Source organism: Pteronotus mesoamericanus, unplaced genomic scaffold (genome assembly GCF_021234165.1).
Source record: "Pteronotus mesoamericanus isolate MK-2021 breed Mesoamerican mustached bat unplaced genomic scaffold, CSHL_Meso_final contig_269, whole genome shotgun sequence".
In the NCBI taxonomy this organism is placed as follows: Eukaryota; Metazoa; Chordata; class Mammalia; order Chiroptera; family Mormoopidae; genus Pteronotus; species Pteronotus mesoamericanus.
Genome location: NW_026555114.1, coordinates 1,398,039 through 1,412,701, shown reverse-complemented (window position 1 = coordinate 1,412,701; position 14,663 = coordinate 1,398,039).

The following is a 14,663-nucleotide window of genomic DNA, read 5'->3' as shown; positions in this document are numbered from 1 at the left end:
TTCACAGGGAAATGGGAAGAAGTGGGGACTACTAATCAACCAGAGTTTTTTAGTTTGAAGAATGGCCACGATCACAAGAGGGGCATTCTGTGGGACAGTTGTCTAAAGGAGTTCAAACATCAGTGCTGGTGTCTGTTAGTGGTAACCCTTCCTGCTCAACCAGCTCTTTGCTAGGCTACTCAAGGGTAGAGGGAATTGCTTTAGTAATCCAGCAGATAAAGTTTGTCTCCTCTCACTTCTAAATCTGGGGTTTAAACTCAAGGCAACTATTAGAAGAGAATGAGTCATTCTCTTCTCGTTATGGAGTGAGATAGCATTGAAAATTGATTAGCAATTATTGGTATAGTAGGGATTGGGTCAGGAAAAAAGGCTGTCACTAGGAGGACCATGTCAGATCTATAAAAGGAGCTATCTCTGTGATAAAATCCCCGGTATTCTAAAAATGTTTGGTTACCAGTCTCTTCATTTTTTTGAAACCAGGGCTTCCCTGGTGAGTCCTTGAGCTAGGTACCAGTATCTTAAGTGTGGTCAAAGGCATCTATCTCTGTCTTGTGGAACTGTCCCAGAACAATTCTGCTCATAATCTGTTGACCAGATCTTACTCACACGGCCACACCTAACTTATAGAAGAGTGGGAAATAAATACCTTTTCAAAATGGGCCGTGAATAAGAACTCTATGAAAATCTAGGTCAAACCCCTCACAACAGCATAAGTAAAAAAGGATTTGTAATACAAATCCTGTACAGGGGTATCTCATGAAACCAGAGGGCAGGCCTGATAAGGACCTTAAATAGGGACTTGTCAGGAACCAAGGCAATTGTTCTCTTCATCTTTCTAGGAGGATAAAGGGCCTCAACTCTGTCTTTATAGGCAGACAAGTCCTTTGCTTACTCATCAGCACATTCACTCAGCAAATATTTACTGAGTGCTTATCATGGATCAGGACTGTTCCAGGAACTGGGGATAGAGAAGGGTATTAAACAGATACAAATACATATCCCAAAAATGTTCACCTGAGTCCTTCAAGTCTATATGTCCTTTGAATTCCAAAGACCCATAATTTTCAGTTTTCCTGTGTCTATTTCTCAATTTCAATTCTTCTGCAGGATTAATGGAGGTCTTAAAACTCCCAAGAAAATTGGTTTCAGTTTGGAATTGTTCATCAGAGGATACCACTGAGTGTCAGGTGCAGTGAAAGAGGGTCCTGGAGCCCAGCCAGACTTCTTTTCTCACGTCTATGTTCCAGTGCCCTTCAGCTGTGCAGAGAGAGTTGTTCCTGAGGTTTCGGGTTGAGGTTTGGCAGCTGGGAGTGTCTCAGTGGGGAGTGGTAGGATGGTTAGCCTTCATGCAACATATAAAGAAAGAATAAAGGTATCTGCTGGGAAACTCATGTGGAAAACAGAACAGACAGTGCAAATAAAGCATGAATCTGAAGGGAACAGACTAAGAGACAAAAACAAGTAAGAGGAAATGAGACAACAGGTGGAAACAAGATGAGTAAGCAAGTTTGGAAGGTATATTATTCAAGATTAATTCCAAAGGAAGGGCAAACATTAGGACTGGTTGATCCAGTGATTCAGTGATGTTATGAGACCCATGTCTTTCTTCATCCAGTGTTACAAGATGCCTGCCTGTAGCAATAAACATTGCATGTTTGCCACAGGTGGTGGGGGTTGGGAGTGGGAAAGAGGCTTTCCACAGTCCTTCTCAAATAAAGAACTTTCCTAGAAATCTTTAGCAAACCTCTCTTAGTACTGATCAGAACTAGGTCACATGAGATTACTAGTGATTCGGAACCACAGGCAACCCTTCCACCCCCACCCTCACCCCTAGGAGACATTTGGCAATATCTAGAGACATTTTTGATTGCCACAGTGTGGTGAGGGGATAGTTACTACTGGCATCTGGTGGGTAGAGGTCAGGGATGCTACAAAACATCCTCCAATGCAGAAGACAGCCCCCACAACAAAGAATTATCCAGCCCAAAATGTCAAGAGTGTGGAAACTGGAAAACTCCATTTTAGAAGAAGCAGTCCCACTCCTATGAAGTACTCTGGCTAGGTGTGGGAGCAGTAAATACCAGAAATACTGGTAATGAATGGTCAGGGAGGCAGAAGGTGAATAAAATGTCCTGTTCAAAAGCCAAAGGAGGGGAATTTTCAGAAGTCAAACATGGTCAGTAGTGTCAAGTGCTGTAGAGAGGTCAAGTGATATTATGATGGAATATCATCCTTTGGCTTGCAGTTCTAACAAGCTCCTAGATGCTGCTGATACTGTTAGTCTACTTATCACACTCTGAAAATCATTGATTTAGTATTTCAATGGAGGAAATCACCTTAGAAGAGAGATGGCTTCACCACTGAGAAAATAAAGAAAAGGCAAAGATTGACAGGGTTGCAAATCAGTTTGTAGGTTTGGGGCCAGGTAGAATGAGGAAGAGTTTACTGCCCATTGGCCTATGTCTCCTGTGTGAAGTGGGAGTGAAATCATCAGCTGAGAAGGGCAGGGATGATGGGATAAGAAACTATAAAATTAGACCAAGGTTTATTACCCTTCATAACACCATAAAAAGTCAATTTGTTTTGTTAGTTATTAAAGAAACATTTGTCAATTAATTAATCCAGAGCAGTTGACCAGGAAGTTATGTGGTGTGGTGGAAAAATTAAGTTTTCCTTTACCTGTTAAATAGAACCACCTGCTTTGGAAATTTCCAAGCCTGAATCTTGTTGACTATGTGCTCTGATGTAGAAATTCAGGAGTTCAATTGATTTTAAGAGGCAGAATGACATAGAATTTATAAGAGGATGGACTCTAGAGAGACTTTGATTTCTAATCCTGCCTCACCACAAACCACTGTGAAAATTTGGGCAAGTGGGTTAAATTCTTTCATCTTTAGTTTCTATATGTAAAATGGGGACAATAGAGTTGTTAGGAGAACTCTATTACTACATCTATTACTAAATGATGTAGTAAGGCACTTAGTAGAGTGCTGTCATAGTTAAGTGCTTCACTTGTGAGAATATTGGATTAAAGAGATTTTAAAGCCACATCCCTTTCATTCATACTTCTGGGTGATCATTCATGTGAACTGCAAAAATATACATATATTGTTATTACTGTAATTACTAACATTTATTGAGACATTTTCTGTGTGCCAGGCATTATTTTAAGTACTTCATATACATATGGGGGGGGGGGACACAAAAAATTGGAATTTATTTATTAAAAATTGTGTATTTAGCTCTGGCTTGTGTGGCTCAGTGGATTGAGTGCTGGCCTGCAAACCAAAGGGTCATGGGTTCAATTCCCAGTCATGGCACACGCCTGGGTTGTGGACCAGGTCCTCAGTAGAAGGTGCTCAAGAGGCAACTACACATTGATGTTCTTCTCTTTCTCCTTCCCTTCCCCTCTCTAAAAATAAATAAATAAAATCTTAAAAAAACTGTGTATTTATTCTTACATGTTTAAACTTCATTCGCCTTCAAACTATTGATATTCTCCATTTGATGGAATATACCTACCGAGATGTTTTTCTACTGCTCAAAACAGTTTTTGAACTCGTCAATTTTGATGCCTTTTAGTGCTTCTGCTGTTTTTTGTTTCACCTCTTCCACATCAGCAAAACACTTCCCTTTGAGGACTTTTTTCATCTGGGGAAACAAAGGAAAGTCATGCGGGGTGAGATCAGGTGAATAGGAAGGGTGGGGCACAGGGGTGATGCCGTTTTGGGTCAAAAACTCCTGAACACTCAATGTGGGCAGATGCACTTGTAAATCACCCACCAGGAAATGGGCAAACGTGTTGAAAGATTCTTCAAAATATTCACTGAAGTCAAACACAGCCACTGACAACAGTGCCAGCTCGTAGGCTGATACAGATGGGTGCCTAGAACACTCACCTAGCAGAAGGAGCCTGTGCTACAAGGGGCCAGCCCTCCAGAAGATAATTCTAGGTTTTTTGGGGTCCCCCCCTTGTATGAATTCAGTTGATCCTACAATAGATCTGTGAAATGGGTTCTATTACTATCTCCATTTTGTCGATGAGGAAACTGGCCCTTGAAGAAAATAATTTGCTCAAGGTCACATAGAAAATAAGTGGTAGAGCTGGATCCCACACAGTCTAACTCCAGGGCTATGTTCTCAACAATCTCACAGTATATAGGGCTCTGTAATGTGAATTCACTTCAGATTATGTGTCAAATGAGTGGACTGGATGAGGAAACTATCATTTGGTATTCATGAATTTTACAATACCATAATTTAGAATATAGTTTCAGGAACAAGTTCTTTCTGTTTTTACTCAGATCCCAACAAGATGACTTTGTGGTGGCCTTTAAGGTATGGTACCAATTAATCAGAGATTAGCTTTAAACATAATTTCACACAAACTCTCAACAGTCTCCTCTTTAGGTGGCTAAGTAATTATTCTTATTTAACTGGTCTGTCATGATGCTTAAATAGTATAATAATGGCTATTATCTTTTGAGTGCCTATTTCATGCTAGGTGCCTTATATACAACAGCTTTAATACATCAGCTTCACAAAGGTAAATGCTAATACCTTCATTTAACAGATGATAATCTGAATTTAAAAATTTGCCAGATGTCAAGAAAGTTTTCCTATTTTCCAATTTTAGAATGAAAATAATTATTTCAAAACAAAACAGTGTACATTGAACTTTCACACCTGTGGGGTCTGTCGCTCTAAGAGAGCTTTACCTTCAGTTTATGAAGTGTTATTTACATCTGGTCTAGGTAATTAATGATAACCCTCTTCAGCATCTTCTCTGTAGCATAGTACAGAGAGGGAGAAACAAATTAATTAACAAACATATAGCAGAAAGTAATAAGTTCCCAAAGAACAGATGACAATGTCATTGAGGTTAGATCTGTGGGAAAAGATTCAGAAGATGAAGTAAGGTGAGGACATGTCAGAACTATAAGTTAATTTGATGGAGATGACAGTAAGGAGTGACACACATCCATGTTTAAAAGAAAGATTTTCCTCCCCCTTATCTGGCAATGGATTGATTTCCCTACAGTCAATTCAGAAGCTTGAATCTCAGAGTCTTCATTCAATTAATGACTCTTTTGGACATGTTTTATGGGATGGAGTACAGTGAATTCTCCTTTCCTCCTTCATTTCCTCCTCAACAAACATAACTTCCTACCCAAAATTAAGTTCATCTGGTCACTACCCTTGCCTTTAAACAGGACAGAATCTCTGCCACTCTAGTTCTTTCATTTGACTCCCAGACCCAACCCATTCCCCAATCCTATGACTGTTGAAATGGGAAAGGAAGAAAGAGTAGCTGAGATCTTCTAGGCTTTCCAGTGCTTTGGAGACTTCATCTATTTTCTTTGGTTATGCCCAGTCTCTCTTTCATTGGACAAATAATGAATATACAAGTACACTGAATACCCACTATATACAATGGCTTGGAAATTACTGAATGATAGAGCCCAACATGACCACTGCAGCTTGTCAGCCTGGATATCATAAGGAACTTATCTAAATGGAGACATCTTAGGTGATCACCTGAACAGGATGCCAGAGTTTTGTCTAGAGACCAGCTGAAGGTCACCTATTGTCCTTGGATTTTACCCAACATATGGGCATCTCATCACTTAGCCTCTTTATATCCCACTCTTTTCTTTTTCTCCTATATTTCCAGACCAATGACACTTTATTCTCTTTCCCGACTCATCCCCCGACTGCTATGTTCCCTAAAATATTTTTCCACTGTGCCTTTTGGATATTTATTTCCATTAGAAACTCCCCCATATTCCCTTCTCATCTATAATCTTCCTCCTCTCCCTCCTTCTTCTCTTATCCTGAAAAACCCTACTCTTTTGGTGCTATCCCTCTGAAGTTACAGGGCTCATGGTCTCCCATAATCCATACATTATAGAGCCTGGAGGGAATCTTGATTCTTTTTTCCTCACTTCCATCATTACCAAACCAGTAATCCTCTCAGACAGGTAAATATCCTTCTACCACCTTTCTTTCATATCCACTGGTTTATGGTTATTATTTTATGTTGATGAGAGAATGCAGTACCTGAATCCTATCTACCTCTAACCTCCATATTGTGCCAGCACCCTGATAACTTCACTTTCCTTTGGAAGAACCATTAGACCCACAACCTCACACTTCCATGATTTAGTCAATTCAAGTGACATAATTTCCAGCCCAGGTCAGCCAGACTTCCACATGATCATGCTAGAAACTGCTCCACATTGGAAATTTTTGACTCCAATGTACCCACCATTCTCTATCTTCAACCTCTTCCATGTCCTAACTTTTACTACTGTTCTTACATCAGACAGAGACCTAGAGGTTCCTTTTCTACCCACCCCCACCCCACCACCAGCTTTATTGAAGTGTGGCTGGCGAAAAAAAGAGACCTCTAGCTTATTGATCTTTTTTCTTTTCCTAACCAATTAGCCCCATTGCTGCCTCACTCTCTTTGCTCTTTAGTTTGACCTCCATGGTTTATCACCTCAACCATCTACTTTCTCAGGAGCCCTCTCACCTCCCTCACATATCTTCTGTCCACCTGGACATTAAAGCATCATCTCTAGAATAAATCCTGTGCTGTCTTCTCTGCCTCTATACCAAGAATGATGAGGAATGCTCTGAGGATAAGTGCTGCTACAAATTTCTGAAGCTGTAGGCTCAGCTAATACTCGAGAACCTTAGTCCTTGTCTTCGGTCAGTTCTCCTTCTATTCTTCTCCACTACCACTCCAAGTTTCTCCCAGTCACCTAAAGCACCTTAAATCCAGAGCAAATCACTCTGCAGCTCACTCTTGTTTGGTTTTTATTTTTAAAGATTTTATTTATTTTTAGTGAGAGGGGAAGGGAGGGAGAAAAAGAGGGAGAGAAACATAGATGTGCGAGAGATACATCTAATGGTTGCCTCTCACATGCCCCCAACTGGGGACCTGGCCCACAACCCAGGCATGTGCCCTGACTAGGAATAGAACCAGCGACACTTTGGTTCACAGGCCAGCGCTCAATCCACTGAGCCACACCAACCAGGGCTTGTTTAGTTTTTAAATCACTTTCATGTTACATATTTATATAGATTTTCTTTTTTGGTCAGTTTTGGTCATTTTTATTTTTCCCAAATCTTTCACTTAGTCCTCCCAAATAATATAATTTTCTTTTTTAATTTTTTAAATTTATTTTTAGAGAGAGGGGAAGGAAGGTAGAGAGGGAGAGAAACATTGATGAGTGAGAGAGACATCCATCTGTTGCCTCTCACATGCCCCCAACTGTGGCCTGGCCTGCAACCCAGGTATGTGCCCTGCCTGGGATTTAAACTGGCGAACTTTCAGTTTATAGGCCGGCACTCAATCCACTGAGCCACACCTGCCAGGGCAAATTTCTTTTAATTTACATCTACAGAATGAAAGGACTGAATCACAGAGAAGAGCTGAGATATGGGATAGAAGAAAAAGACCATATTGCTCCCCGTTTTGATCCACTCATCCATCTTCAGTTATTTGAGCTAACAATACACTTTTATTTAAGCTGGTCTGAATTAGATTTCTGTCATGACCAAAAATATCTTAACTAATATATCTATCTCTTGTATATGCTATGTTTGCCTTTTTCTCCCATGTTTCATAAAAGCCACAGATCCAACGTTTTTCCTCATTTATATTTGAGTAAGGGTAAGTCCAGATCAGCAAACTACAGCCCACGGGTCTTACCTGGCCAGCCACCTGTTCTGTTTTTATAGACACAAGTTAAGAATGGCTTTTACATTTTTAAATGATGGTTATATAAATACCTGCATAATAGCCTTGATTGCGTCTCTTGGCCCACAAAGCCTAAAATGTTTCCCTTCTTGCTCTTTAAGGAAAATCTTGCCAACCCCTTATTTAAATAGATGCGATAACTAACTAAAAATATTGTGCATTTATTTTCCTTGGGTCCCTCACTATTTGCTTGGTTGCTGTTGGAGTCCTTAATTATGTGGGTTTAAATAATCGGTTTAGCATTTCAGCATCCTGCATGGGGTTGAGAGGCAGGCAGAGTCATGGCTCATCTTACCTAGAAGTTTGTCCTGGTGGACCTTTTCCCATTGTTTGTTCATATTGTTGCCACAGGAACAGCTTTTGGTATCTGATTTTCTGTTTGGTCTGGCTGTTTCTTTTGGTGTATGTTTTCCTTCCTCACTTTCATGAGATGAGTTGAGGGTAGCTGCCTCATGTGGTCAGTTGCCCCTGAAATTAAGGAAGGGTTCTCGCAGTGCTGAGATGAGCTACCTGCTCTAATGAAGTGTATGCACAGGAGAGACTCTTCCACAGGTTTTTCTGTTTTCATGGCCTCCTTTTCTTTCCTAAACTCTTTGCAACTGCTCAGGTACTACAGATCTGTAGCATCAAAAGAGATTCCATGTAGTAATGGGCCCATCCCTCAAAAAACAGCTTTTTCTGGGAGATTTTATTTCTCTGATTAGTAGGTATTGGTGGGGATCTGCCAGAATTTCCTCTAGTTTTCATGATGCAGCATTATTCTCTTAGAAATGATATGTATATTGGTTTTAGCCTTACACTAAGTCACAAGTGACCATTATCTAGCAGAAATTCTTCTGTAGCTTCTTTTTAAAGATTTTATTTATTTATTCTTAGAGAGAGGAAGGGAGGGAGACAGAGAGGGAGAGAAGCATCAATGTATGGTTGCCTCTCGCATGCCCCCAACAGGGGACCTGGCCCAAAATCCAGGCATGTGTTTGTTCTTTTCTTAATTAAAAAAAAGTATTTTGATAACTGCATAACTGTCTGAAGAATCCATGTTTATAAAAGATTTCAGGCCCTGACCTATGTGGCTCAGTTGGTTGGGCATTATCCCACAAAGTGAAAGGTCATGGATTCAATTCCGGGCAGGACACAAGCCTGGGTTACAGGTTTGGTCCCTTGCTGGGGTGCATTCAAGAGGCAACTGATCGATGTTTCTCTCCTTCTCTTTCTCCCCTCCTTCCCTCTCTCTAAAAATAAATAAATAAAATCTTTAAAAAAATAAAAGATTTCAGTATTTTATTCAATATCTATTAAATACTAGTTTGGATGGGAGACTCAAATATTGGAAAATTTTTAGTTTCAGGTAATAACTAAATAAGCTTAGTAATCAATGCATATAAAAAGCTATTGTTTCAGGAACTGAACATATGACCCACCTTGAGTGCAGGAGACCATAAGCAGTTCTACCTTTGTACCTCAGTATGACTGTAAGTAATCAAGATGGTACCTAAGCCATTGTGCTCCAGGGTGAGATGTCCACCCAGGACTCAGATATAAACCACTGCCCAGGACACAGATAAAGACCACCGCCCAAGACACAGATGGAAGAATGATGCAGCTTTTTATCTGATTAACTTTTCCCCTGAATTCCAAACCCCTTACCTACACTTTTTTTCTCCTTATAAAATGGGTCAGTTTAAAATGGGATTTAAGATGGTCTGTTAGGATACAAACCTGTTGTCTTCTCAGATCGCTGGCCATCGGAATAAAGCGCCCATAAGGTTTCAATCCCTGTCTCTGCTTTTTGAGTCTGATAGGTGACAAGAAGCATAAATGCTGGCTTTTCAGGTTTCAGTTTTACTGTTAAAAAAAAATTCATTAAAGACAGAAAGCTTGGTCAGACAACCATCTGGGACCCCAAAAAAGTACAGCAGTAAAGATTTGAATGACTGAGAAGTCCGAAGGAAAGGAACTGCTGATTGGCTCCACTAATGCTAGGCGAAAGATCCACAGTGAAGTAGGAAGGATTAGCAACTAATCCCAAATGGCTCATAATGCTTTTCCCATTTCCACAGGTAGCAATGATGGATATCAGAAAGGATATTAAAAAAACAAACAAACAGAGCCAGAAGAATATATTAGGATTTGTTCCTGCCAGGGCACTCACATAAAGAATTTGGCAGTATGCAAGTTATCAGCTGTCCAGGTGCTGCTATCAGTAAGCAGTCGTCTATATTGCACAGCTGCTAGTGGAATGCTCTTGACAAAATACGTTCTGGTGACCTCTGGAACATTCATTTAAAAGACCTATACACCTTTAAGATAACTGGGGCATTCCACATCAGATTAAGTTTAAATCACACTGTGATGGGACTCACAATCTGACCTTGAGTTTGATGGGAGCAGGACAAACTTTAAGTACTCTGCTGCACAGATGTAGGATATGTGAGAAGAACCATGTTTTGGAATGAGCCTGCCTAGAGATCAACTTCCAGAATCGCAGAGTGAGGGCCGCAGTGGACTTACTTTCCCACAAAAGCAATGAAAATACTGGCAAAACAATTAAAATCAATTATTGTAGAGCTTTGGAAATTAATCAAAGCCACAAAACAAAATGAAAACCATCTATCCAAGAGAAACTACTGAACTTTGATTAGAAAGTGGGATCTGTGATATTTTAACTTGTGGATGAGATGCTATTCATTCCTATCCATCTTCCCTCTCCTGCTCAGTTTCGTGGTAGCCAAAAAAACACCAGCAGTCTCGGGGCCAATGGAGAGGCCTGACCTCTTGTGGAGCTCAGTTAAAAGCAACATCCCCAGAGCACAGACAATATTTGTCCAAACTTGTAGTTTTCTGGAAAAACTCCATTCTTAGAAAGTTGTGGCTATTTGCTCTGGCTGGTATGGCTCAGTGGACTGAGTGCTGGCCTGCCAACCAAAGGGTTGCTGGTTTGATTCCCAGTCAGGCCAAACCCCAGTTGGGGGCATGCAAGAAGCAACCATACACTGAGGTTTCTCTCCCTCCCTTCCCCCCTTTCGAAAAAATAAATAAATAACATCTTTTAAAAATTGGGGTTTTTTTAAAAGTTTTGTTATTTGATTTGACTCAGAATTCAGCTCAGCAGGAAAATGAATGCCCTATTCCCAGTGCAGTATCAAAACAATAGCCTTCTACTGACAACGCTGCAGCTGCCTAAGACTATGCTTTCAGTTAGGGTTAGCTGGAGACAAGCTGGGAATTTGAGTACCTCCTGGAGAACTAGACAGCCATAGAAAACTTTGAAGAGCTCCATCATATTTCAGGGACTCTAAAAGGCTGTGTGAATGCATGAGGCAGTGCACATGCCCAGGAAAGACATGGGAATGGAGAAGGTCCTAGTTACTAATTTCTGGCTGACTTGAAGGCTCTTTGTAAGCAGAAAGTGAAAGCTAAGGTTGTGCTGTAAACTGCCTGAAGCTTGAAGGCATGTCTTCTCATATGGATTCCCTTCCCAAATGGTAGAAGACATAAAGACATCAATAGTGAAGGATACCTTCAGTTCCTAATGGACTTTAATTTTTCTTTCTAAATGAGTAACAGTCAAGAATCCTATTCCCAAGAAGTATGAGAAAAGGGGAATTACTCTTCTGGACAAATGGGGAAAGTGACATAATAGTATCATCTTGTAAGGGTACTAATGCGACCCTTGTGCTGAGGCTGGACAATAACCCCGGAAAATGAGAATAAAATATACAGGGTAAAAACAAAGAGCCCAATGGCCTTTGCTTTCCTTTAATCCAGCAATTTTCAACCTTTTTCATCTCATGGCGCACAAACTAATTACTAAAATTCTGTGGCACACCAAAAAAATATATTTTTTGCCAATCTGACAAAAAAATAGGTAACATTTTGAGTCATTCACAGCAGATGACTATTGTTGTATTTGCTGCTGTCATTTTTTTTTAATTTGACAATCTAAGGGAAAAGAGGTCAGTGTCCCTGACTAAATATTTAGATATTGCATGTTTTAAAAATTCTTATAGCAAGACAGGTTGAAAACAGCTGCTCTAATCTACTGTGAAAGTCTACCTTATAGCAAGCTGGGGTTATGAAGAAAAGTAGGGAAACAGGGGGCTAAGAAAGGGTAGGACTGAACTAGGGAGCCTTGGGGATACGGCCTGAACCATGCACTCCCTTCTCTCCTTAGAGTTTTCATGTTTACAATATATCATTCCTGGAATAGACACAAAATCCATTACTGCGGCTCCTGCATGTGTCTGAGGCTCACAGAATCATTGGAGCTATGAGAATAAGAATTAAGAGAATTGGCAGGGGGTGGCAAATAAATGCAGCTTCAGCACAGGCATGAGTTAGTCTCCTCCCTGGCATGATGATGGATGCTCCTTTTTGGATGTCCTGGGGTCCTCATTCACTCTCTTCACCATTTCATCAAACCCCTTCCTCTTTAGCCTTGTCCAGGTATGGATTATTTTCTCTCCTCCCTTATCTGTCTCCGTTCTCGCCCATATTCACAACCATCAGTTTGTTCCCACATGTCCCCAGCCATAGTTCCCTAGAGGACCAGGTGTCAAGATATCCAAGTCCCTCTGCAGACAAACTCAAATATCAATGACTATTGGGTTCACCTGAAAGCCTGAGACAGGAAACTGAGTGATGACAGCTTATTTGGGAGATGGTCATAGGATGAACTGAAGAGAATAAAATAGAGAAAGAAAAGATCATTATCTAGGTTGTTGCTGTGGGCAACAGAGGTTCCAGTTAGCCAGGGCCTCTTGAGAAACTACACTGCAGAATGGCTCCTAAAATGGTCCACTGAAGTACAAGAAGCTAGCTTATCACCCACTCCCATTCATTTGGAGGAGTTTGCCCCAGACCACCCTTGACTGTGAGTCTAACAGACTCCTGTGGCATTGGAGAATGTTCTGGGGTAGAATATGCAAAATGCACTATATATTCATATAGTAATGGGCACTATCAGGCCTAAGCATAGTTCTGTGTGAACAGAACTATCTACCACAGCTGCGTCTAAAGGCAGAGATGGGTGGAGGGGGTTATAATGTGGTAATCCAGAGAGTCTGCCATAGGCCCTTACTCTCATTTTTAAAACTCTCTCATCAGGAACCATTATTGGTGACATAATTTGTAATGGGTGTTTATTTGTATCACTTCCCCTAGCTGCAATTCACATGTGATATTCCTGGTTGGCAGAGAAGGAGAAATTTTGCTAAATCTAGGAGAGAGCAATCAGAGGAAATAGAAAAGGGACCCAGGGCTGCCATTTGTCTCAATAAAGGTGGAGTTGCAGATAATATGAAGTTTCCAGTACTTGCATAAGTTTCAGGTAATTTTTCCATCTAAACTAAGGAATTGGATTTCAGTTGTATTCTGACATTTGAGAAGCTTTCAGCAATCTTGTCTACAAGTGTTATATAATATCTAAGGTCAAGGAATATTTCCTACCTTTGTTTCAAAGATTTTCAGAGCTTTTGTTGATACTCTTAATGGATGGGGAGAAACAGTCATGATTTATACTTTTTGCCAATGATAAGGCACCTACTGAATTCTCACACAGGATTTTTGATTTAATGTTTTTCTTGTTGGGTATGAGTATTCTACGCTGTTGGAGAGTGAACATACTAATTACTAACTTCCCATCATTGCCTTGCACCTGAACCTTTATTCCATATACTTTTCCAAAATATCTTGCTATCACAATAGCTAACTTGTACAGCACAATAACATAAATTGGAACAAGAAATATTTTCCTCTTAATGACTGTATCATGATTAATTTGGAGGAAAGAGGAAAAGGCAAAAGAGAAAAAACGGCTTTCGAGTCATTAACCGCCATTTTAGCCGGTTTACTTAGTGAATGGATCTAAGTGGTGGGTTTGTTTGCATCCCAGGCTCACTCTATGAGCTCCAGTGACTTACTGTTATAACGGAAACCATATTAGTTCTGGCCACCAGGGGGCATTTTCACAGTAAAATGTAGAAAATTATGTTGCAAGACTTGCTCTTGCCTAACTGGACAATGATCCAAAGTTATAAAGTTGACATCCAGTTTCAGAGAGGGTATGCCCTTTCTGAAGAAACAGGCCCTTTGAGGACACTTGTTAGGAGAAAACAAATATATTACATATTGTCAAGATGTGAGACAGGTATCTGTTGCCAGTCCAGTGAAACTCAGGTGTCATCTGGCTTCCAGGTCTTAGTACATGATAGACTTGATGGTCTTGATTTTTCTGAGGATTGCAGGCAGGTTTTGTTTGGTTAGGAGCACCTGAGCTCTTGCTTCTCTCTTAAGACATTAGGTTGAATACTTTGATCCAAAACTGAGAATTTGCTTGTCGCCTCATAGAAATCCTCACCTATCCTGAATGTACTGAAAAGTACCAACACTGAACTTCTATTTATCTCTAGCGAATCAACAAGAAAACAGACACCCTTATGCAGCCTAGATGGAGAGAGGGTAAGGGAGGGAGAAAGAGAGAGGAACATCGATGTAGAAGAGAAAAACTGATGGGTTGCCTCTTGTACACCCCGAACTATGAACCTGGCCTGCACCCCAGGCATGTACCCTGACTGGGAATTGAACTGGCAAACTTTTGGTTCAAAGGCTGGTGCTGAGATGCTTAATACTTTTATCTGCTTGTCATATCTATCATCAGTTTCTTCAGGTAACAGATTCACCTTCTAGGCAGACAGAAGGCATGTGACAATAATAGGCTGATCCTAACATCTTACCCACAGGGATCAGGCCACCAGTGGTCATGGGCGTGTACAGACTCTACTCCCCAAGAGTTACAATCTTGAATGGAGACATGTAGCAACAGTTTAAAATGAAGGTATCTTATGAAAACATCCTAAAAAATAATTCTATTAAATGTCTGGACTGCTCTAGCATC